Source organism: Anopheles gambiae, chromosome 2 (assembly GCF_943734735.2).
Source record: "Anopheles gambiae chromosome 2, idAnoGambNW_F1_1, whole genome shotgun sequence".
Lineage (NCBI taxonomy): Eukaryota > Metazoa > Arthropoda > Insecta > Diptera > Culicidae > Anopheles > Anopheles gambiae.
Window position 1 is genome coordinate 68357473 of NC_064601.1, and position 26679 is coordinate 68384151.

At 35.6% G+C, this 26679-nt stretch overlaps 1 protein-coding gene and 1 long non-coding RNA gene across 9 annotated transcripts in view; one reads left to right on the top strand and one right to left on the bottom strand.

Moving 5' to 3' along the window:
- LOC133392190 (uncharacterized) overlaps window positions 1–20150 on the top strand; it is a 61723-nt gene extending 41573 nt beyond the window's left edge. The window contains exons 2-3 of the long non-coding RNA XR_009765523.1: window positions 5925–5969; window positions 19366–20150. This is a non-coding gene — a long non-coding RNA (uncharacterized LOC133392190). The remainder of the gene's footprint in view (window positions 1–5924; window positions 5970–19365) is intronic.
- LOC1275130 (uncharacterized) overlaps window positions 1–24533 on the bottom strand; it is a 58383-nt gene extending 33850 nt beyond the window's left edge. Inside the window, exons 1-3 of one of the 8 annotated variants that reach the window (XM_061651455.1) lie at window positions 24193–24533; window positions 24015–24088; window positions 15198–15261 (exon numbers count right to left, since the gene is read on the bottom strand). The gene's annotated coding sequence lies outside the window, so the exon portion shown is untranslated. Of the gene's footprint in view, window positions 1–13978; window positions 14262–14560; window positions 14638–15197; window positions 15262–24014 lie in introns of those variants that run through there. The other 7 variants (XM_061651453.1, XM_061651454.1, XM_061651452.1 and 4 more) reach the window with 7 other exon arrangements.
- Window positions 24534–26679: the final 2146 nt, after the last annotated feature.

Consider the following 26679-nt stretch of genomic DNA (forward strand, 5'->3'; position numbering starts at 1 on the left):
TTTAATCTATTACCATTAAATGGGAGCAAGTGAAGGATCTTCCTGTTTTAAAGACCGCGTTACAGCATCGGAAAAATATAGTTGGTTTATTTTATACAGAGTTTTCCAAGTTAGTTTCGAATCCACATCAATCTCATATTTCATTTCAATCATCATAATTTTTAATTTCTTCAGCATACATTTTCAATACGTGTTAAGCTGGATTTAGTTTGACAGTTCTTTGTGATGTGTTGAAAATGATTTGTCATGTGTTCAGTTTGCAAAAACTGAAATTTAATTGTGAAGCAAATACACCATTTGACTGCTGTTCAAAAACATCTTGGAGGTGGTGAATAATTATGTTCACATTCGAAAACGACTTGGAAACCCCTGCAAAAATCCAATTAACCATATCAATGTATAAAAATGTATCGATGTGTCCCACCATCAAATTAGACACATAGGAAACGAAACATTACATTATATGAATAGAATTCAAGCATTTATTGAGCCCTGCATGGTTGACTTAATATGATAACTCTTTTACTACTCTTTTTGCATGACTTCGAATAAAAGCAATCTTTATGGATGATGTGAAAACAATTCCTTGAGTTTCAGTTGTCATTCATTCTATAGAAATGAAATATATTATCTGCGAATGTTTGCCAAGTGTTCATTTAGTCGTTGAGGAATGATAGGCAATAAAATAAAGCCTGCGCTGGGTAAGTAAACAGGTTCGATTGGTTTGCTATGCAATATCCTGTTCGGTCGCTGAATGTGAATATTTATTCCCAAAACAAGAGTAAACATTGAATCACTTGGGCGATGAAAGCAAATTCATACGAAACACAAGGTCTTAGTGGTGTCCAAATCACTCCCACCCCCACCCTCGTATCTCCTACGTGTAGGTAGTGATGATAATAATTGAATAAAAAGAGTGATTATTTTTCTATAAATATAATATAGAAACATTTCAATATTTGGAGATCATTTAGTGAGTTTATAAACATATGGATGTCTAAATGAAAATGTATGGCTTCAACTCAGTGCTGTTCCAACTTTATGCTTCTTGATTTAAACATCCAAAAAACATGGATCGAAACATAAATATAATCAAAAGGGAAAGATACACAAGGATAGCAAAAAAAAATCAAGATTGAATGTAGTTACTATAATTGTTAACATCATAATCATTACCTTCGATGAGCATTTTACGAAAATGTCACTACACCAAGCCATGCTTCGACGAATAAGCTGCATATTTTTTAGGCAACGTAAACATTTTTTTAAGTTTGAGGATTTTTACGAAGTCATGAAAAAGTTTAAGAAACTGAATTTTTCGATGTTATTGACCTTCCCAAGAATGGCGAAAATTATCGTATTAAAATCGGTGGCTATTCACATAAACACAGAGCAAAACGAATCTAGACGCCATGATACGCTGACTGAAAAACAATGGTATACATACTATACGGCTAGTGACGAAGGATTGACAGATTGCATAGCATGACAGGATTTGATACGACCTTTTTTTCTTTGGATCTAATAAAAAATCAATAAGGTATACGTAGTCTACATTGACTTAAGATTACTTGACAGTATTGCCAAACGAAATACTAGCCAGCGTAAGCTACCCAATTCTAGACTCGCGATCAACAATAATCCAATTGGTTGGAAGGATTCCATAAAATATTTGGGAGTATATCCAAACAAACGACTCACTTTAAAAGTCACACAAACAATCTGAGTGTCAAACACGAAAATTTTTTTAGAACTCTTTATTGTTTCCTCAATAGGAAATCAAAACTTAATTTCAAAAATAAGATATTATTGTACAAAGCATTAATACTCCCAAATATAACTTATGCTTCACCAGTTATTTAGATTGTCATAAGTTGACACTTTTTTATTTAGGAGGTAAGTTAACACTTCAAAGAATTCAAAACAAATTTCTTAAGGCTATACTTAAAGTCCCGTTTAGGTACAGAACAGCTCAATTGCACATAGATTGGAATATATCCACAATATTCTGTAAATTATCATTGTTAAAATCTACATAATATGTAAAATGTTCATTTAGCACACATCCAGATCTGAGAGAATTATGCACTTAACCATCTAGATTTAAGTATAAATTCAAATTTAGGTTGTACATATTACCAAGAAATTTAGTTTGTAAGGTTTATTATTAAGTTTAGAATAGTGTTAGGTTAATTTCTTCTTTCACATTAGGGGTTTTTTTCTAAAGCACTTTTTCCCTCATAATTTCACGTTCCAATTCAACTTATTAATATCGAAATAAATGAACTAACTAACTAAAAAACATACATTGTACGAACTAGTTTTGTGATTTAATAAAAATAATGTAAAATAAAGCAGAGATCTCAAAAATAGATTGTATAGTATGAATATTCTATGCCACATTCAACTACTATTGATTTTGGATACTGACGAGGCCTCAATGCTGTAATAAAATGTTGTAGTTCTGTGCAGAGGTATATTAGTAATATATTCTTTACTATGTGGATAAATGTATTAAAAAAACAATTCCAAAGTTTTGTTGGTTTTGATCTAATTACTGTATTACTGAAAAAACTTAGGGGAGTATCCGAAGAAAATTATCAGTTGAGTTGTATACTATTTAAAGAGTAATGCGACGGAGATGATGTTCTGTCAATCAAAACACATTTTAAAATTTGTCAAGATTTTTTAGAGATTATGTTGATTAAGACAAAATGGACTGTATTTCGTACGACAAAAACATTATAAAGGTTGTTAAAATCTTTATAATAAAACAAGTTATGTTAGCTTATGTTTCTGTTGTCACATTATATTATTTTCATTTTAAATACATAAAGAAATATGTCGTAGCAAAACATATAAAGAATAATTGATTTGTAATGTTTGTAGAATATCTTGAAATAATTCTCAAAATATTTATAAAACGAATGTGGAGTTGAACAGCAAAAAACAATATGAAAATATTAACTTGTGATGTATAAGAGAGATAAATAAAAATGACTGACGAGTGTAACATTTATTTAGAGTTGGAATGATTTACGAAGTTATTATACTTGACAGTTTCATTTATTTGGTGGTTCTAGAATAAATAGCCTATGTTTTCATGATTCACGTGGACATCATTCTGTTGCGGAGCAAAGTTTGTGAAGATTCATTAAAAATGTAACATCTTTCCGAGTCACTTTGCAATATGAAAAGCACCATCTATTGCTCGCATGATGTGTTTCTACAGTTGGCACGTGTTGTACTTACATCACAATATTTTTTCATTTGTTCATAATTTTCAAAATGATAAATATAACTGTCAAACTCAGGCCAGGCTCAGCTTTTGGCGTGTTAAAAGTCATGTGGAATAACTGAAAAAAACTCTGTAAACATTAAATGTATGTCAATTTTCGTAAACTTACAAAAACTGTTCTCTTGGTTTACAGCAATATGCCTCGGCATTTAGTTCACAGCAGTGATTTATTCACTTTGACATGAGGTCGAAATCTGGAAAGAGTGTAAGTGAGACCACATAACCGGTTTTCTAGCCCTGAAATTGCTTTTTGTTCCGATGTATGTTCCGTCAATCTTGGTAGCGCACTACCAGAAAATTTAACGAGATCCTTTTTGTTTGCCACCAATAAGCTTATGTAACGTAAACCTTCCTTCCGAGTGGAATGCGATTATTTTTCCATGTGATTACTCTCCAGGCATGCAGTTCAGGAAATGATGCCAGAAAAGGTTACTGTCCAAGATCGTTACTCAATCTTAGAAATGCGACCATAGCGCAATTTGGCGTAACATAAGCTTCTAAAAAGCGCTGTTTTAGATGTTCAGCTATAATTGAAATATTCATGAGAGACGGTTATCTAGAATGCGAAAATCTAAAGAAGTGCGATCGATGAAGCACCAAGTTTTCTATGCTGAACACAAGTTCGAACATAGAACAGCTCATATCATGTTGAATCTGTTCTGAGGTATTACGATTTAGGATGTCTGTTAATTGCATGAAATGGCAAAGGATTCATATTTTCGAAAATAATTTATTGCCCAAAAATGGTTCAATGACATAGTGAGGTAAAATTCTGTACAGTTTCTCTATAATAATGTACAATATATCTTCATCAGGAATGCTTATTAAGATTTTTTTAGCATATGTATTATACGTGAAAAATTTTTAAATTTTTTATTTAAAATTTAGGTCAGAAATGTATTTATTCAATTGTAAATAGGAAAAAACGCTTGAATCTAAGGATTGTACAAGAAGTAAATTATTCAGGATGCCTTGACGTATAGTGATGATAATTTTATATTCTCAATTTATTTTAAATGATAATAAACCACGGAAAAGAAAGATGACTCTTTCATTTATTCAAGTATAGCAGGGAAGTATGGTTTAAAGAAGCGCCCAATGACAAGTAATTCGTATGAAAAAGATGAAGAGATAACAAATGCTCTAAGGATGACACGAAATAGAGACAGCGGACCAGCGGACAAATTCATCACAATTAAGCAAAATTAAAACGGAAGCCAACGAGACAGTGCTCAATCTTGAAAGAATTTGTAAAACTCATAGCTTGAAAATTGCCATGCTACAATGTGCAAGATAGTCGAACTGCAGACGTCGCACTTTTAATAATAATAATGATAACAATTTCTTTTTTTTTTTTTTTTTTCTTTGGCTCAACAACCGATGTCGGTCAAGGCCTGCCTGTACCCACTTGTGGGCTTTGGCTTTCAGTGACTAATTAATTCCCCCCCATAGCAGGATAGTCAGTCCTACGTATGGCGGCGCGGTCTATTTGGGGATTGGACCCATGACGGGCATGTTGTTAAGTTGTACGAGTTGACGACTGTACTACGAGACCGGCTATTTCTTACTAGCTTAAATAAACAATTTGTTATTTGTTAAAGGAACGCCTTAACCATAAATAAAAAAATGGAAAGGTTATAGCATTTCATTTGGCATTTCATATTTGGTAGTTTAGTAAAAGGCCACTAGTGATAGTTAATTAAAAATCCATAAAAGAAATTCCTCACTTGCTTAGGCAATGGAAAATTTTTCCTTCGTAAAGACAATAGTAATTATGAATGTTTATCGATTAAGTTATAAAAAGAAAACATCAACCAGATTTTTGTTCTTAGATTTACAACGTAAGCTTTTATTTTAGCAAATTTTATGGGCATATCATACTACGAAACCTGGAAATTAGAACCGTAGGATTGTCTGAACCTATTCAAAGGTCTTCCCCAAATTTAAGCACCATGCGCCTCCATTGAACGGGTTTCGTTTATCCAGAAGTATACAGGGTTTCCCAAGTCAGTTTCGAATGCAAACGATGCTATTTACTGCGTGCTAGATGTTAATCCACATAAATCTGATGATTAATTTCCATCATCAAAATTTAAAATTTCTACAGCAAGATTTTTAACACGTTTTAAGCTGTGTTGTTTAAATTGTTTAAGCAGCGGGGGCCCATGTAAGCAGGGGCGGTGCCGTGGTACAGTTGTCAACTCGAACGACTCAATAACATGCCCGTCATGGGTTCAAGCACCTAATGGACTATCCGGCTGTATGGTACTGAATAAAGTCTCGAAAGCCTGTACGTGGACATACCGGCGTAGGACGTTTACGCCAAATTGAAGAAGAAGAATAAGCATTGATTAGCTAGCATAATTGTTTCTAGTTAGCATAAGGCTTAGGAATGAATTTGAATTGTCTAATTTCATGAGCCTATTTTTTACTACTTCACGTTTTACGACAGATACGTTGTGCTGTAGTTATTAACACACAAAATGCGTCTCCACAGAACATAGGCTTTCTCATCCTGTTTCAAGCACCCACAAATCATTTTTACAGGAAGCTTGCTACATCAGAAAGTTATGTGTGCGACGTGAAAGCTTTTATTATTCGATTAATTAATTTTTCTCGTTCCCAGTTTCAGGAAATACGGAAGCCAGCTGCTGTTACACTTATGAGGCAGGTATGTAGCAAAAGGCATAAATTGATATTTATTTTTTATGCGTCGTGTCAAATGAATGAAGAATTTGGAATGTTGTTTGGCAAAGTGAGTGAAGCGTCAGAATGCAAGAATCGTGCTGGAAAACGAACAATCGAGAGGAAGTTGTGTGATGTTTTTCATTATTTACTTTCCTGTTTCATGTTTCGTTCTATGAAGGACAGGTGAGTAAAGGTTTATTTATTTTTACTCAGTCAATTTCGGGAACAAATTGAATTAGAGTAGAGTAGGGAAATTTTCTCGGGATGGTCAGATGCTTGGTTTGTTTCTTTTTATTTCTTTCACTGATTTGCTAATTATGTTGTACAATCGAGTAATACAAACAGCACACGGAGGTGTGACGCATATGTTATATATAGTATGGTATATTAGGTAGAAAAATCAAATTGGGTTTAGACAATAGTGTGCTCTGGTATGCAGTGACTTTGTTATTTATATTTTTTGTTCTAAATAATAAGAATAGTTTGTTTGCTGTGAAATAAAAATTACATAAATTTGAATTCACTGTCAGTTGAGTCAAGTTCAAGTACTAGTGATAGTTGTTATGTAAAAATTACTTGAACTCATTATGTGAAAAATTAGCTTGAACTCATTTCCTGCTTTGCACATATTTTTTTAAAATTAAAGCATCATGGCGAAGGCTTATATTTTTGGTGTATATCTTCCGTTATACGTTTTTCTTAGGGCTGTTGTGTGTGACTGTTGAGTGAAAAGGGTAAATTATGTTTGAATATTTTATGCAATACAAGAAGCTTTCCTGCTCTTCGGGACAGAGGAACTGTGGAAAGCAGTGTGTTAGGTATGTATGCTTGAAGGAAATAGGGAGTTGCAAACAATCGTCAAAGTGATGATTAGTTTTCAGGTCGTATACAATGTTGAGCATACGTATATTTTATAGTGTTGTATATTGCGTATTTCGGTGTTTTTGTATGAATATGTATTTATCTAAAGTGTGAAATAGTTTATAAAACGAAAATATTGTCTAGAAATCCATAAAAAAATCAGCTTTTCCAATTTGTTTTTAATGTTAAATAATAAATTATTAGACTTATTTCAATACATAGTTGCAACTAATAAAGTATATACTAAATGAATAAAAGTGTTCACAATTCGTGTCGTAATATGAGCTTACGTCGTGATATATTAATCGGAACGTGACCAGACAACACGCCTTTATCCATCGTTCTGTAATCAATCATCATGTGTCACTACGTTGCGCCTATATCTTCTATACTGCTACCTATCCACCTATGCTACGGTTATCTTTCAGGAAAGTTGTTTTTGAATTTATCTCTCAACTAAAGTTTTATAGGAATGTCTTTACGAATGAATGTAAGAAAAATGTTTGTAGCAGTTATACTTATAGCTATGAGTGTACTAAATTATTTTTATATCACTTACACATACTTCAACTACTACGGTGGCGGAATATGACGATAAATATTTTTTCTGAGCACCGAATTAAACGATATTTTTCCCGTTTGTTCTTTCATACATTGCCTAGATGGTTACTGTGGAAAGCAAAATCCAACACGTAGTATGGTCTATAAGCAACATCCAGGTGCCGTTAACCATTTCCGGACTTCCGGACAAAATAATGATGATAATTGATATAATGTTGAAGCTTTCGTAGAGCATGAGCTAACAACCTGGTAGTTTTGAAGGCTTCTTAAAGTATTCGATAGGAGATAGGTAAGTTGGCTAGGGAGGAACTTATCCAATTAAGGTTAAAGGAAAAAACTGACATTCCAACCGAATAGTACGAACGGTGTCCAGGTCAATATTTAATTAGGGGAAGAAAAGTGTGTTTTCTTATCAGATTCGTTATGATTGGCGATGGAACGTTGTAATAGTCGATTGATACGTGTAAACTTTCGTGCACCTAGTCGAATCTTTTGGCCAATACCATTATTTTGTACTTATTTTAGATCGATTTATTTTGGCTTTTTAGCGTTATTTTTATAAATACATAAATAAATTGCTTGCTTATCTTTACGCCTAAAATGCAAAGAACACAAGAGTATTATTTGTTTTGGCTCAGTGTTTATCGAGATAGTAGAACATTTCGATTATAAATTGCATCTTAAGGTAACAAAAACGGCTATAGTATTCCTAGCAATTCGTCATAGCTGTACCAAATATGGTTGCAAGCAAAGGTTGTAAATATTTACACAAAATATTATTTTGTGACATTCGTTTAACTTAAACCATATAAAATAAGTTAACTGCACCGGATAAAGTATGCAAAAATCATTAAATGCGACAAAATAATAGTTTAAAAACTCTGTTTTCTATCACTAGTTGTATTTATAGCCACGCTCGATTAATTGAAAAGTTAATTGGACTACTCCTTCTAAAATTTAACCATCTTATTATATTATAACTCCGTGTCAATACACACTTAATATCTCCTGAAAATCCTTCATAACACCTGGAAACTATACCGAAGTCAGCTACCGTTTCAGCACGAGACGCAGTGGAGCGCAACTCAGGGTGGTCTGTTTGAATATTTTATGGAGTATCGTTGCCATTGCCCAATTATCTTGAAAATACACATTTTTAATAGAGTGATTTTAGACTTTGATCTGAAGTCGTTAAATAGTTCAAATTTTGCACTAAAATGATGATTTTAAGAAAAAAAAAAACTATGGATAGTTACTTCAAAATGTCAAATTCTCAAAGCTGTTCTTAGCAAACTGGTAAGAGATGCCATACATCTTGGCAATACATTTTTAAGAGTGCTATTTAACAACTGAAAGTGGTTAGCACGAAACTAATGAAGTACAAATGTGTTGAAATGATCACATTTGAAATAAAAAATCCATCCGTAGTTGGAAAACGCAAATTCACTTTTTTATTGCGAAAATAAGGTTCGTTATAGCCATAATTAGTGCTATAGCCACAATTGGTACATTTACTCTACATATAACAAAAGAAATCTCTAAACAAAACAACAATTTAAAGCACAATTATATTTTAGTGAAAGAAGAGCGTGTATGTTACCGTTAAGGCCCTCCAACACCGTAAATCCGTTATTGCAGGTTGATATAATATAACAAAATGTTACACTATATGCATAATTCACTATTCAAATAAAATGCTATATGTATCAAGGTCGATTGGGGTTGAAACATATAGCAAAAATAGCAACAAAAATCCCTAAATACGCAAATACACACGTATCCATAAATACGCAACCCATGATTTTTTTTTTATTCAGAAGGCTGGCTTTTTCGTAAAGCGGATGAATAATGGTAAAATGAAGTATGTGTTGTATTTGAACAGCGGGAATAAAATGTGTAGGTTGCATTATGTAGCTGAATTTTGACAACCCAGTTACGTCAGTAAACGGGAGTTACGAAAGGTGCTTATGAAGCGCTCGTTGCTCTGTTTGGGAGTGAACAATGTGCTCAAGCTTTACTATAGGAAGGAACGAGTGGAAAACCTATTAATCTTGCTGTCTTGCTGGGAGCTTCGGGTTTTAAAGGGGTGCACCGAATGAGCCTCAATTTGCACAGTTAAGAGTTAGAAATAAATAACAATTACTCGCCATGTAAAGAATCTTAAAGGCTGTGCAGTGTAGTTAGCACTTGCACATTGGTTAAAAAGGGCATAATGGTTATATTGAATTCATAAGAGCGCTTGAAGAGTGTTGGGTGTTTGAGTGAAGTGTTTCGTCTACCACCAGTACACAATGTCATGAATTCCTTATCCAAGACTGCAAAATCAATTTATGCCTACAAGAGTTCATCATCCTCTTTCTCTTCTCTGAGCATCATCAGCAAGATGCCACTCTTGAGACAATGGTAGCTGTATGTTAGCTTGTGGGTTTTGCGGGGAAATAGGTTGGACTTAGTTGCATTTCATGAAATCCATTGTTTGGTCGAATGAAGGCAAGATGAAGCAGCTATGAACCATGTCACCAAACAGCTAGGATCAAGGATTAACACAGCAAGAGATTTTGACTGATGGATGTTCTATGCTTTAGCTCCTCGTTTGGGTTGTAACAAACCTTAACTGATCCCATGGGGATGAAACAATTCTAACCGGATTGCCAAAAGATTTCTATCCAAACATTCACTTATTCATTATCATTCTTCAACGAGTTGCAACCGTTAGGACATGAAACCAGAGTATATGGATTGTTTTTGTTGTTCATATCTGTATGGGATCATGCAACCACAGCATAGTAGTGTAAGTTTTTATCATCTTGAACACACAGAATCCACTCCATCTTCATCCCCAGGCGACAGTAGTTGAAGCACATGTGAATCCTTTTTACGGCTACCCACTTTGCAGTGAGTGTCTTTTTCTGTACACCATCCACAATACCATTCTTGCATCAGCTAGTAGCAGACGAGGCTGGTTGCTTGTTAGATCTTTGATTCCGTCGCGTTTATCCTGGGATGAGCTGCATCACTGTTTGGTGGAAATGGTGAGCCACATTGCAGAAAAAAAGAAACGCTGCTCGTTGTTGTAGTCTGACAAAAGGGAAGAAGCATCCGAGGCAAATCCAATCTTTGGTCGTTGGAGTGCTGGATTACCGAGTGGAATTTGAGTGGCGTCGGATAAAGCCGAAGCTTCAGGAGCTTTGAGCATATTGACAGCTGCAGTGAAATTGATTCCTATTTTTGGGAGCGTTCGTATCGTGTCCCGCTAAACAGTGTCAGGTGATGCGTATGTCCTGTAGGTAACACCGATCTGATTGGCAGGCGAAATGCAAACTCATTCGAGCTTCGCTAGTGACCGTACCAAACCCTACTAGAGTCTAGCACGTAGTTTGCAAATGGTATGGATAGCATTATCATTCAATTTCAGGGACCGTTGAGGTGCGATGTTTGCTGAAGGTATAACATGTTTGTTCGTCTGCTGATAAACAAACTCATCAAAGAGTGAACATGCAAAAACCGAGGAAGGAGTGTTTGGTTAATCGACGGCTCTTGTCTGTAACATTTTAGTTATTGTTGAGAATGTATTTTAATGACAGCATATTGTTGGTTGAACACTGTTGAACATTCATGATACGTTTGAATAAAGCGGCCTTTCTCACCAGGCCAATGTTTTACTTCTTCTATTTGGCGTAACTCCTACGCGGACATACCGGCCTATACAGTCTTTTGAGACTTAATTCATTACCACGCAGCCGGATAGTCAATCCTTGCTACGGGGGCACGGTCCATTCTAGGCTTGAACCAATATGTTACTATGTATCATAAAACATAATTGGTTTCCAAGAAATATTATAAAAAAATTAAAACATAATAGTTATTTGGATTTTTTAAGCCATTTTTATACTTTACTACCATGTGGAAGATGGTTTTACATGTAAGTACTTATTTGATAAATTAAATGCACTATAAATATGTTCTACTCAATGATTAATATTCAGATTGAGCCAAATTATCTTAATTTAAGGCTGATTGAAGGGGAATTTTGTGTATACTCTCGCGGGATCAATTAGTCCGATTTTAATTTACTCCCGAAAATGTCTGATGTCATTAGCTTACCAATGAATCCCGGATGCTACAGGTTTTTGTATTGGAGAGCTAAACGAGATGAAATTCGCGGTACTGTTTCGTTTTAATGGTGTTATTCGTAAGCAAAAAAAGAGCAAGCAGTCTCTTCTCTTGCCTTTTGCTCCTGATTTTTACTGACTCTTGCGATAGCTGTTTGTGGCAAACCATGATAATATTGTGCTAAACATAAATCCAGGCACGATACGTAGGCGCAAATGAGGTGCAAAAACACCCCTCAGAATACGAAAACGAAAGTGTGGGAGAGAAAGTTGCGAATAAGATTTGCTGATGTTCGTTGAAAGATGTTACGTACACCGGGAAAAATAAAGAACCATGGATTGCAAACGGTAGGATCAGATCTTTCTGAGGTTTTTATGGGCTTATTCGGATTTTACGAATCTTGCGAATGTCTGTCGATCTTTCTCTATTCGTCTATCTGCCTTAACGAGTGTCCGAAGAAGTTTGGTGAGAATTTTGAAATGGTGAAGCAAAGTGGGAAACTATTTATCATTCGGGAGTTGCAACCATTTGATGAGAGTATCGAATAGCTTGATATCCAAATTACGACTCTTAGATATTGGGAATATCAAGGTTCCCTGTCAGGAGGAACATTTTTCATGCCAAACAACCAATTTCAGACACAAGTTATTTCTTCTGTGCGAATGTGCAAATGAGGTAAATATAACCTACAAAAGAAGTTGACTCGAGAAGCCTATTTCTCGTGATACCACAGGCTTTTGTGGATAAATTAGCACATAGCGAATGAGACTTATGAAAATACGGTGGATTAGCATCTAAAACCACTAACACGAAGAAGGCACTTAGTTGCACAACATGGCCGCGGGTACATTGAGATATATTTGTCTCTTCTATTCTCTCGATTACATGGTGAACGTCTTAAAAGAAAACTATTGAACGTGCCTAAACTTTCGTTGCTGAAAGTCGGTAAGCCTTAAGACTATGGGAAGGAAAGATAAAATAGAAAGTAATCATTTTCAGCTCACTGGACAGGCTTGCTAATTAACGCAAACGCAGAGACGTGGTCGATGGAGACGATGCGAATCCTAAGTCCACTTTTGCTGTACTGAACAAATTAACGATAATGATAACGGATGTTCATTAAGGCAACAGAAGAGCTCTGCTTTACCCTAGAGATGGTATTTTTTTTCTACTGACTGCCAATAAACATACAGAATTGTGACAAATTATATCGTTGAGTGTTGTTCAAATCTGTTCTATAGAATGTCCAACAAAAAAATAAATTAAAATGTTTCTAGAGCTTTGAATCTGATTAAAAAGTATGCAAACCGAGTAGAACGAGTGAAGTCCACTGCTAATGTGAAGCTGTTCTTGTTTTTAGTAATAAATAAACAATACATAAATTCATTTTAACATGAATACATACATCCTGAGACCTTTTGATGTTTTGATTTGATTGATTTGAAAAATTGCTCATTCCATAAACTTTTTTATTCCTTTCAAAAAAACTCCTTAAGCAGCATTAGGCATGTAAAAAAGCGATACTTCAAAGAAAAACTTAATTTTCATAACTAAGCAAAAATTATAAACTAATTGTAAATAGGTCATGGTTATGATGGTTATGCATGAAAAAAGCATGATTATGACAACACAAATAACAGTTAATAACGATCATATCGATAAAATAGGCTACACATGTAAAAAAAAAGAAATAAATAATAAACCAAATAAGTTGCATATGGATCTGCTTTAACCCGTGTCATTACACTTGTGTTTGATAATAGTAAACTGTAAAAGCTAATGTATAATGGACCAAACACAGATGATTAAATATACTTTCAACTGAGTATGCCCGCCATAAGTATAAATACACAGGGAGGAAATACTCTGAGTACAGAAGTCTGTCAATACAAGATGTATTAAAAATACGACTGAACCCGTAATAATGTTAATTGAAATAAATAAATAAATGAATCCATACATTAAAAAAAAAAACAATAAAAAAACATTATTTTTTCGCAGTTTAGTTACAGTGACGTAACTAAGAGCTATTCGAATTGGTTGTATAGGTTGTATATAGAGGGAACCAAAATAAAAAGACCAATGTTAACGAATCAGTGTGAGGGACGTTAACCCGTTCGTCGGAAGTAACAAATAAGAAAGTTATCTGATGGTAAACGAATCAGAGGATAACGGAGCAGAGGCTTGAAACCGAAACCTGCATGAACATACACATATAACTTGTGTAGTAAAGTTTGATATGGGGTTTGAAAACAGAAAAGGTAGTAGCGGTGGTAAATTTGGTTTCTTCATCTCGGTGGTTTGAGGTGGTTAGTGTCGTCATTGTATGCTGGTTTTAAGCCCAGATCGATAAAGCAGTAGTCTTGCTGAGCACAGACGGGCAAGCGCTGACAAAGGTAATTTAAAACCAGCAGTGTAGAACGATACAGCGTGTCTAATTTAATGAATTGATCCTACCTTTATCGATGGAGAATACTGTCCACGTCGACAGGAATCGATGGAGCTGGTTGGCAGCCCTAGTTGCAATGCAATTTGTTTAGTGTAGGGTAACAACGCCACTGGTGCCCACTTGCCTCGTCGGTACGTTCGTTTATTCGTTATATTTCGTTTGTTCGTTCGTTTCAAAGTTCAGAAAACATTAAACGCTCTGACCTAACATACACTATCGCTTCACATCCGGCCTCGTTAGAATTGAATGCCCGGGAAAGGTAACAACAACATGCGAAGAGCTATGCCGCTGCTTTAGAAGTTAGAGTGAGAAAATAAATCAAGAATGAACTTATAAGAATGAGAAAGAGAATATAAAATGACGCCTGATGAAACACGGAACAGGACGACGAAGTTACGCTATGTTTCGGAATGTCTTTTCAGCTCAGCAAAATTGTGAGACACTAGGCTATCATAATGGTTTTCCCCATTAGATTGGACCAAATCACGTAAAATTATTACACAAACTGTTCGATTATATTCTATTTTGGCTGAATTCGCACCAACACTCTCTGTAATTTAAGAAATAAAGCTAAAACTTTTTGAAATTACACCAAACGATGGAAAATTTCCCGGTATGTCGTACACTTTTCACCGGAGATCAAACACAAACTGAGCAAAGCATCTTTAGTTGCTGTGTGTTTGTGAAAAAGAGGGTGCGACGTAGATATCGATGTGTATAAAGAGAGACAGAAATACACAAAACGTGCGAAGTAGAAAAGGGTAGGAGAATAGTATACTTTTGTGCGAGAGGAAAAGTCTCTGAGAGAGTCACTCTCCCAGGTTTTTTCAACGCATCATGGCCGGTGCTGGGAAGCAAACAAGAGGCCCAGCAGGATGCTCTCGTATGTCCTATCTCACGATATCGACAACGATTTGCTCCTCAAGTTAGTGATAACGACCATGCGCCTGCCCTGTAAGTTATGCAAGAGAATGTAATCGTACACGGAAAGTAGTCGGAAGGTGAAGTGGCACTCGTTGCGATGGTTACCGCATCACATGGGAGAGCTAAAGAGAATATATGTGTTGTGAGAGTGTAATCAAAGCTTTTTGAAGTATCTGAATGCAACCCCGCTCATGTGTTGAGTTCATTGGAAAATAAAATATGAAAAATTATTTGGAACTTTGTGCACAAATGGTAATGATTTTAATTTTAACCTAAAAAACAAGGTATGTGAAAAACACTTACCAAGATGGTTACTTTCGTACACGAATGTGCATCATTTTATCCCATGTTGAAAATTAGTTTCCTCCTGCAATGAAAGATCGATAGCGATTGCATGTTAAGTGAAGTTCATTACCATGCCCTACATTGCGGTAATGCAATACAGATCGTTGAATATTGCTAATGATGCTAATTGGTGAGTAAGGTACGAGAGCATGTTTTATTTTCCCGGCAAATGAAAGACACATTTGGTGAAGCGGAAACACCGGAAGACACGCGCCAAACCATGCTGCTGGCAGAGCTGTGGAGCAGAGAATGCTTCGCTTGGGTTTTATGCCTGGCGCCTGCGTGTTGTATGTGTCATTCGTTGACCAGGTTGACATATCGCTACCATTCGCTTATGTTTTGTTTGGGGGTTTGGTAGCAAAACAATGCATAGAAACACAGACCGAGTGTGGGAAACAAAACCCACATAAACATGAAGAAAATTGTAACGGCATCGAAAAGCTAGATCAAGCATAACGTTACTGGCAACGCTTGAAAATGCACAACGGCTGGCCAGAATGTGAACCAAACAAATCCCGCGAGCATACCAGAAATAGCGACTGCTCGCATAAACTATCATTCAATTTCGCGGCGCTCGCGTGCGTAAAGAGAACCGTGCTTTGCGCGAGAAGACAGCGGGAACTTATTGCATATCGGAGCTGCATGTTGTTCGGTTCCTTTTTTCTCGCTACATTATTTACATCAAACTGTCTCAAGAGTACAATTTTACGACGCTGTAAAACGATGAATGCTGATTTCCTTCACGGAAAGCTGGAGAGGCTGGAATCAGCTGAGTGGTGATAAAAAATCGTTACCATATAGCGCTTTGGGGATTGCGATGGAATGGCGAGACCATTGATATTTATTGCCTCCTGCACATTGTTAAATAGTTTGGTATGGTCGTGAGCTGATTAGACGACGATAACATTATCACCTGCAAGGGCGAGGGAAATATTAAAAAGTCCGTATTGTTACTGCTCAGGTTTTATTTTTGCATCATTTCGTTTTTAATATCATATTTTTTTATTTGAACTTTATTGAACAATAGAATATATAATTAATTGAAAGAATTTTTCAAATACAGACTCTTAATTGAAACAAATATTTTTCATTTCAGTATTAAGAAGTATGTACAAAGTGAATAAACGTATTAAATTTTACCAAAAATAACTATTTATCAACATAATTTTTGACTAGAAAAGGTTATGCTTGACTTAAGCAAAACTCCGAGTTACGCGAGGGTCACCGGCACGCATTATTAAAGTAGCTTGTCGAAGGACTATAAATAATGAATATTACTGATAACATTTTTGAATTACTTTAACAAACAGCGAACATGAGAAAATGCGATATTTAAACTACCGGAAGGTGACAATAGATGCAAAGATTGACAAAGAATGTTGTCAGCTTGATCTGAATATTAGCATTTAAATCGATTTGCCGTTCAGAAACGTTTGGTTGCATAAAAAAGCGTTTTAGTTACATTCACGAAAAGCGATTATCGATAGAAAATGGGCGCGAAATATATTCCATGTTTAGGGAATTTTTATGTAGGTTTGAGGGTGCATTTTGCCACGGGGGATACAGTTCGTTGCATATTGTGTGAACATGTTCTTTGGAAAAAAGTGGATTGATAACATATCTATTGACATATGTTTTACATGCTGTTAGTGAGATACTATCGATTGCATTGAGAAAAGACTGGGAATTGATTGTGCATTTTAAATGTTGGGCACATAATGAATTATCTCAAAAAGTGATAAGATTTATTATCAAGTATCATCAAGAATCACAAAAGAAAAATGTATAAAATACCGTAGTTTTCTGTATTTTTTATAACCTTAAAGCAGAAACAAGATTGAAACACAGTGCTTTGCGCGTCATCTAGCCGCACGACCCAACAATATGCCTGGCATTGGATTAGTCCCTGTATGGATCGAGATCCCTCCATGTATAAAACTGATAATCTAACTGCGGGTAAAATCAGTTCACCACGCTCATCAGTAAAAGATGCATTGGCCGATCAACGTTGTTGCGCCGAATAAGAAAACATACATAATAATACTAGGCATTTTTTAATTCGGTTTCCTGGAAGATTGTAGCAAATATATTACTTTTCTAAATGAGTATGAATAATCTAGGCGAAGGAGATTGGTTTAATTAAAACTACAGTTAAATTATTTAGAGTAAGGATGGGGGAGATTTATTATGTCATGATTAATAGCTTAATATTCCAAAGCTTAAGTGTATGTGTAGAATGCTAGACGAATAATTAGATTTTATTTACAAAACTAAATAAAATTTATGATTTAAAAGTAAACAGAGCAAGAGAGTCTTAATCTTTCGAACACAAATATTGAACAATCTTACGCCAATGTGGTACAATTTTTGTATTTATGGTTGCATTGATTGGCGTAATTCAATTTTCCCAAATTATTACTTTCAATGTTTTGAACAATGTATTTTTACTTTAAAGCGAGTGGTCGTAAAAATGTTCAGCTGTATATGGCGTATAAGTTGTTATAGTGCGGTTAATTCATCATAATGAATGTACTGGTCTGAATATCATCACATTAATCTATTTTATAGTTTATAGTTACTAAGAAACTAAATATACATAATAAATAAATTTTGCAACATTCAAGAATTCTGGATAGGTCGGCATATCCGTTAAGATACTTCTTTTACGGAGAAATAAATGGAAATTGATGCATTGTGCAATAAATGACGTCATGTATATAAAGATATGTATAGATATCCATGAGTAAAAAATACATTACATTGAAGCAAAATATAATGTTTAAATTAAATTTAAATACAATATTTACTGTACAATATTTTTTTGAAAATATTGCGTTTTTACCCTTGTTCAATTTGTTGATTCTATTCTTATGGATACATTTTTCCGCAAAGGTTTTGAATGAGTTTGATTGGTTTACTGGTACAGTACTAGTTTTTTTGTGTGGTTCTACTTTTGTGGTAGGCGGTTGGTTTAATTTAATTTATTATGAACGAGGGTGGTAACATGGGACGTTTCATTCCTCCTTTTATGGGGGTTTAGAAAAACACCTTAGTCCACCCTCAATGTTAATGCAATGCACGCCAAACCAATCGATGCAGTTATACAGGGGGAGTACCGCAAAACGTACTTTCCTTGGTTTTGGTTATTCCCCTTCGAATACGACGACGTGTCGCGTGTGTCATAACATTTTCATTATCATAAGGTGTCACAAAAGAGCTGAATATTTCCTAGCCATGTTTTTATTTATATCGTTCTTTTATCATTCGCTGCCTAACGTGCTTGTCAGCTTGGTTGTCCATAGAAATGTTATCTCCGCTAAAACGATTATCTAAGGAGTGCCAACGCAGTTCTTGAAGTTTTTTGAATTTCAGTAATTAATCGAGGATTTGAGCAACTACAACCTGGATTGGTAGCTTATAAGGAACCAGTATAATAAGGAAATGGCTGTATTTAAACGATTATCAGATTCTCCAGAACGTTACGAACTATAAGTTAAAATTAAAACTCCTTGCTAAGCGACGACGGCGCTATAACAATATAGAATTCTTGTATTATAATTATTTAAAAATAGAAAACAATTACCGTATAAAAACGACCAAATCAACCTTACACCTAAAAGAGAATTTGAAAAACTGAAAAGGATATTTGTCAGCTTAGTTGTTCATTTCATGACAAACGTAAACAACGCAAAATGTTTCACGCGGCATGATAGAAGAGGACTGGCAAAAATGCACTGTGAATCTTTCATAGGGTGTTGAAAAGGGAATTGTTTTGGCAGATTTAAGTAGGGTAGAAACACGTGACCGCATATGCAACCAAAACTCCATCCACAATAAACCACGGTAAAAGAAACTTACAGTGAGTGCCAGGACATTAGCACACGGCATGTCAAAAATACAACGTCCCGGCAATATCGGACCAAAGAAGAAACCATACTTTAATGGTGCAATTCCGTATTTATAGGCATATGAATAAAAGATAAAAGGCCAGCGTGGAAACAGAGATGTTTAGTGCAGTCATGGCCGTCAAAAACGAGAGCAACAAGAGGTGTTCCTCCCTCGTAACGGAGCATGAAAGCGTCCTGTATGACGTTAATTTATGGATTTTAATATGCTCTCCTTGCAGGACGGCAGAACCATCGGAAGCAACCATATCACAGTGACGGTGACGAACCAATATGCGCTTGAATGGATGGACGGATGAATGGTTGAGTACTTGTCTATGGTGGGACCGAGTGGCATTAAGAGGAGGTGCTCCATCGCGCCTTGAAGAGAAACATGTTGCTGCGCGTTTAAAAAAAAACAAAGAATCGTTATGGGAGTTTTAGAGTACAAAAGCAGAGCAAATGATGATAAAAATGAATAGTATATGGTAGTATGCAATGTTTTAAAATCAAAATGATAAAAAAATTAAGATCTAGAAACCTGTATGACGGTATGAAACTACCGAGGCAATTAAATATAAACGGATTGCTTCAGTGCTCAGTTCAAAAATGCCTGGATACATAATATCTGTTGATACATAATATATTGAAAATACGGCAGAAGCCGTAATAAAATTAATCTAAATAAAATATTTTAGTTAGCACCATAATAATTCAAAGGCGCTCAATACTTGTACGAGACACCTGGATATGTGGTACTCGTTTGATACAAAAAAAGGCTCGGGACGTAAATTTCGAGAGAATCGAGAGAGTTAATTAAAATAATTATTGGTAAATGATTATAAAGCATTGACATGTTAATAAAACATAAATTAAAAACTTCATTTAAAAATTCGACTGAAAATGATAGTAATTATTGTCATAATCAATCAAATCGTGCCAAACTCTTTATGCATAAGTAATTGATTCTAATGCCCGATTTAGTTTAAAAGTTTTTCATTTTGAGGAGTAACGTCCTACGTGAACATACCTTATTCGTACCACGCATTTGGGTAGTCAGTCCTTGCTACAAGGGGGCGGTTCATTATAAACTTGTACACATGACGGGTTAGTTAATTCGTCTGAGTTGACGAATGTACCACAGGACAGCCCTTCGCCATGGGAGGGATCAAATAATATTTTTTTACATAAAAGCAATATGATAAACAAGTTGGAATATCAAAAACGTGTGTTGGTGTGTTCCATTTCCATTTTGATGGTTTTTATTGTTATTTAACCCATGCAATTTATATGTGTATTAAACTCTTTTTCGCCTAGTAAAAATACAATTATGCTTTTGATATTACTAACGATTAACAATTAAACATACTAAAAATAGTGCCTTCATTTGTTTGTACCCACAGCATTATTTATTCATTAATTTGTTACGGTGTCGTAGATCGGAAATGATTGCTGGTTAGATATGAGCTATATGAGCGCTGCTTAGACTTTTATGCAAAAGACAAACAAATCTTTTTGTTTTTATAAGTTTATTGATGTTTATTGGTGACAGGTAAATGAATGAATGGAAGCTGGAAATACCGGTTGTAGGGGGGGTTTATTAATGAGCTACACGGTTGGTCTTTTGTCAGGAGCCAACCCCAAGGAAGCTAACTTATCGATGTTCTTGTGCGTGGCCAGGAAACCGAGCAAGACATTACACGATGGCAAAAGGTGTTGAAATTAAGGACCACTCTTCTGTGGGCACACTGTTGGCTGTCATTAGTTGCCGAAACAAACACCAAACGCGTGGGTGCGGCTTAGGGATTGTCAGTTTAATCCAATTTGTTGGGTTGAATAAATGAACTGCACTTATTGAAGGGAAATGGGTCAAAACCGTTCGTTGTGGTTGGTTTTAGGGACGTTCGTTGTGTTTTGACCATTTGCACAGTTCGTTTCATACTACTCAAAGCTATATTTTTAGTTTAAATCTTTTGTTATAAGTAGTCGTATGAAATGTAAAAGTGTGTTTTATGAAATGTGGCTAACAGCATTCTTCGACCTTATATTGTAATATTATTTTAACTTTTGGAATGTTAATTAATATCTAACCATTAATACTTCATTCATTCACAAACTTCATTGGGTACACACATATTTCCTAACTTCAGACATTACTCTTAGCACACACTACACTCAGAACATTAAGGAAATTTAACGAAACTTTTTATTTTTTGCGGAAGGATGTGCTTTTTTTTGTTATAGCATTAATTGTCATGTTTTGCTTGTTTTTATAATTGCTGATCAATTTACGCACTTTCTGGCGCTAATAAGAGTTATTAATTTTGAGAAATTGTTCTGGCAGTTCAGTATCATTTAGTTTCAATGCCATCAAAGTATGATAAATTGAACAGAAGCTCTATAAAATTCAATTGGCCATTAAGCGAGCATAATTTGGTTGAAAGTTGTTGTGCATAAATTTAAATTTGTCTCGCATATCGATTCGGTTTCGATGAGGTTAGGGAGTTTTGGAAAGAAAACAGGGGATGAAGTAGACAAGAAAATGAAGTTCTTCCATGTGCCGGATGGAAAAGCCGATAAAAAGGAAGTATCTACAAACGTTTAGAAACCATCTATCGGTATTTGAACTACTGGTTCATCATTCAATAGACCTGGCAATTCAATTTAAATAGCGTGTCCTTTTTCAGTATTTCTGCCTGAGCCAAAATGCTTCCAAAATTGGGATCAATTCTTCTTCATTTTAATGCAGGAGTTCAACCTCGAGCAAAACGGAGCTCTTGGCAGAAAACGGGCAGGGTGACAAAAACCCCATCAAAACAATAGAATTACTCGTGTACACGATGACAAAATGTGAAATATTGGCTGAAACTGGTTACATTCCCGTCGTTGTACATGTCCCAAGGAAATGGTTGCGAAAACAAAATGACAGGGATATCTAGCTGCCTAGTTGCTTTTCCCAAGAGATTTTCCACGACAGTATGACCGGAATACGAATAAGAAATCATTACTGGTGGAGGTGGTGTTTTTTTAATACATGGTAAGGTGAGGTATCCCAGAAAAGCTGTGCAAAAAATTACAAAAAATACTCTATCATTTTAAAGAGTATGAGATAATAATATTAAAAAAAATGCTTTATGATTTAGGCGATATATTTTCATGTTAAAAAAGCATCGATATAACCAAACATCCGAATATTACCTTTTAAATGTAACAGCTTTATTATTTCTTCAATAAAAAGCCAAAGGCGTGAAAACATTTAACTAGGTTTTAAGGGTTTTTATTACGATGTGAAAAAAGTGAAAAAATGTCTGTATCATACTGTGTTTTGTGTTATTATACAACATCCTGTTGATTGATAGAAGTTTAATAAAAACAAAATACGATGTTTTAATTAAACTATAACGTACATCGGGCCGGTGTGATGGTACAGTTGTCAACTCGTACGATTTAACAACATGCCTGTTATGGGTTCAAGCTCCGAATATGCCGTGCTCCCATATGCAAGACTGACTACCTTGATGTGGTAACAATAAAGTACTGAAAGCCAAGCTCACTAGTGGGTACAGCCAGGCCTTGACTGACAGCGGTTGTTGTGTCAAAGAAAAAAATGACATAGCACTTAATATCAATAACTGTAATATTCCCAAACAGCCACTGTCTCATTCCAGTTTCAATCATAGTTATACATCAATCTACAGTCGCTATGAATGAGTAACTGAATTAATTATTTGAAATAAAAAAGCTGTTCGATGTACCGTGCTGTTGGCAATATCCTCGAATGCAGTGAGAATGAAATCATCGTTACACATGATGGATTGAAATTGGTTGGTTATAATTCAATTTACGTCTTGAAACGTCAGATCCATTATCGTTGTGAATGCAGAATGCAAATCATATCGATTTAGCAGCTTCCGTTTGGTTTGAGAGGAAATGCATCAATAGCAATTTTCCTTTGATGTCGACCGATGGCATCACCCAATTCGCGAATATTTGCAGCTTGGTGCCAACGTAATTTTCCGTGGATACAACATCTCTAGTTAACTTTTCTCGCAAAAATAAAATCATCAGCTTTTTGCCTTCATTAGAGGCAATCCTCTTACCGGATGCAACTAGCAAAATAAAACTGCAACAGAGTTCAAAGGATTCGAAAGTGCTACGAAGACTTGTTCTGTTAGCTAACAAGAACTTGTATGCAGTATACAAAAATGCGGGTTAAACCAGACACATGAACCAGAGTTTACTGTGCAGTTTGAACATTGATGTGAAGCTTGGCTTCAGATTGGCCATGAGCCACGAAGCAAATCCCTTTCGGCAGTAGCATTTGAATGCTGCGGGTTTGCATACGTAAAACCACTGGCATGTGTGAGTATTTGTGCACGAGATGGAATTTTCGCAAACATTTCCCGCGTCCAGGAAAGTACTGTTTTATACATTAGCATACTCAGACAATGTGGACGCAAGGGGGGGGGGGGGGGGGGGGGGGGGGGGTGGAGGGGGAGAGTGCATGTGGGTGCGTTTTTGTTCAATTCCCATCAGTGGAGAAAATTGTTTGAAGGGTTGAAATTATGTTAATGAGAAAATCGACCAACTCAGTCCGTCAAATGCTTGGGAAAGGATTATCAGGGCAAACTTGAACAGCAAAAAGTGATGTTGAATATGCAGATGAGCTTTCAGCGGTTGTGGTGAATAATGAGAAGAATGGATGGAAGAATATAGAAAAATTAAGTATCATAACTTTGATGTAATACTTGAATGTTCAGTTTGGAAAAATATTATCATTTGTATTGTAGCTATGTGTACACAAGACCTGTTCCTTAAAGCCGCTTACAACATATGCATTAGCAATATGCATCACATTCATAATACAATTTAAAGCAATGTTTAAAGTTACCTGGAGGTAATGAATATTACCATCTTGAAACTTCACTTTAATCCTACGTTATGTCAGGTCGTATTTCACTTCACCTGCAAGTAATCCAACACAATAGGTACTCTTGCTGGGAGCGCATTATAGCTCGAAGCTAAAATAATTCGTCTTTTTTTATTCACTTTCACTAAACTGCACATACCGATCCAGTAGTATCAAGAAAAATGAATCACTTTCACCGAGCACATATCTAATATTGCATAGTATTCATTGCATCAATTGCATTGCTGGTCAACCTGTTTTGTTCACTACTAGCCGTTACATAATTTCACATCTCTTCTTCCGCGAAGAGTGAATCTATTAAAACAAATAATGATAATATTTTTTAAGAGGTCTTTGCACTGAATAACACCACCTTTGGCTTGTTGTCCTATATCGAGGAAAATGATCACGGTCAAACAAATGGGTGTGCAATTTGGTATTGAGTGTTTTGCCGGATCTAGACGATGCGGGCACGACGACCGCCAATCGGCAACTGCATCAGCGCCAGTCGCCGAAACATAAAATTGATAACACCGCAGTAAAGAACCCACCGGAGGCCGAAGTTCAAGCATTCCCTCGGTAGTTCGGCGTTTCCTTGCTTCGAGTTCATCCACACATACACAGAGAGCCGAGGCGAATGCATAACACCAGTCAGATTATAATATTTTTATTATTTCAAAGAAAATAAAATAAAAAAATAAAAAGCCAAACTAGTTCTTGCGGGTAGCAAGAGAAATTTAGTTGATTTTTATATTAAATTTAAATACTAGAGAAGTTCAAATTGTGTCCAATATTTGATCAAATCTAATCTATAGTTAAGCTACGCATGTGTGTTAGTGAGATCGCATACTTTTCACGAAGGGGAAATCATAAAATGAACCACTGGAAAAATTGCATGGAAAGCGTGCTCCCGTTACAAGTCATGTGTTCATCTTAGATGCATCGGTCAGAAAATGCCGGTGGGAGCAAATCGTACGTACTTGTTTTAAAATCGCATCGTTGACGCTTTGCGCAATCATTTGTCAGTGTGTTTCACCCCACGAAATTCGTAAAGTTATTGAGGGCTCTCTCAATCGTCACACAGTACAACGGGTAGGATAATTCAATACAAAATTACATTGATTGCAAGGGACAAGACAACAAGATTTACTTTCTCCGTTAGTAATTCATGAACATTTTGATTTTTCTACTAATCATTTGGTTGGAGATAGTTTAATTAAATAGTTAGTTTCAATTTTTCTGAAGGAGAACTTATGACATATTCTAGAATTTCTAGATTCAAAAAATTATTAAGAGATAAGACTTTGCTGAATATTAAAAATAGTCGATTGCTTGCTTGTATTGTTTTTTTATTTACTTTATTTTTATTATACGTAAAATAAATATTAATAATAATCATACTTTTTATTATTGTTATTATTTTTATGATTATTATTACAATTAATTTTTTTATTACTATCATTATTATTAACATATTTCTCCATTCAATCATAACCTGATATTTTTTTCCTCCCACCACAACTGCTCCATCGATGTTCGAATACATCGATTCTCTTAAAAAATGTAGTTTTGTAAAACCTTCCTAAAATATGTTATTTGTATTTTTGGACGATTTTTAAATGCATTAGTTAGTGTAAAAAACCTATTTTTCAAAGTGTCTTATAATAATGGTACGGCCATAATTTCGTTTTATTGTAATAAGTCATGTCATAATGGTCCTTAAATTTTCAACAACAAAAATATCCTAGAAAAGAAAAAGATGTGAAATAGTATTTTGGCCGGTAGTCTATCGCTGCCATCACACTGATTGTTTGTAAGCTGTTTGATTTTTTTTCTTTATTTTTATAGAGACTATGAGAAAGCTGTTTGATGGCACTGATAATCTCATCCATAGATGGCAGGGCACCTCATTGACTCTACGGTTGCTGTCGCTGGTGTTACTGCTGTTTTGCTGCTGTAGTAGTTGCCTTGTTCTGCTACTTGCGCCAGCCTCTCTTGCCCGGTCCCCATTCAGGTGTACTTCGAATAAAAAATCTTTAAACACAAAAATAATAAATAAAATTAGGGCTAAAGTTTTCAGAAGGTTTATACCAAAAATATTCTAATTAATTAAGGAAAATATTTCAAAGAATAGTTTTAGAAATAGTTTGTAATACAATTCACAATATGTGCTCATCGTTTACATATTGTGAGAGGGCCCGCTTACCTCACTCCACATTGGCAAAGACCGATCTCATACCTCCTCGTGGTGCTGCTGGTAACTAACGAGGATTTGCCTTCCGTTAGGCTAAATGAGACGAACACAGATGGGCAACTCCGCTGGGGAACGGGGTGCAGGGAGTTCCGGCCGCCTGCATCTCTTAAGGTAGCGTCAATCTGCAACGCCGCGGAACGTGCATGCCGTTGTGTGCCACGAGCTAAAGTGGCGCGTATTCTGGTGGCCTACGAACCGATATTGCGGCCTCGACAATCGTGACGGGCCACCAGTCTTACTGGGTCCAAAGGTAGACGTTGTTGGTAACACTGCAACGCCTGTTGAGTAAGCCCGCTAGTGACTTTGATGCATCACAGGCTCAAGTCGAGTGACAGAGCTCGATGATGCGTGGAGTTGACTAGCAACATGGGAGAGCCTTTTGCTCAAGCATTG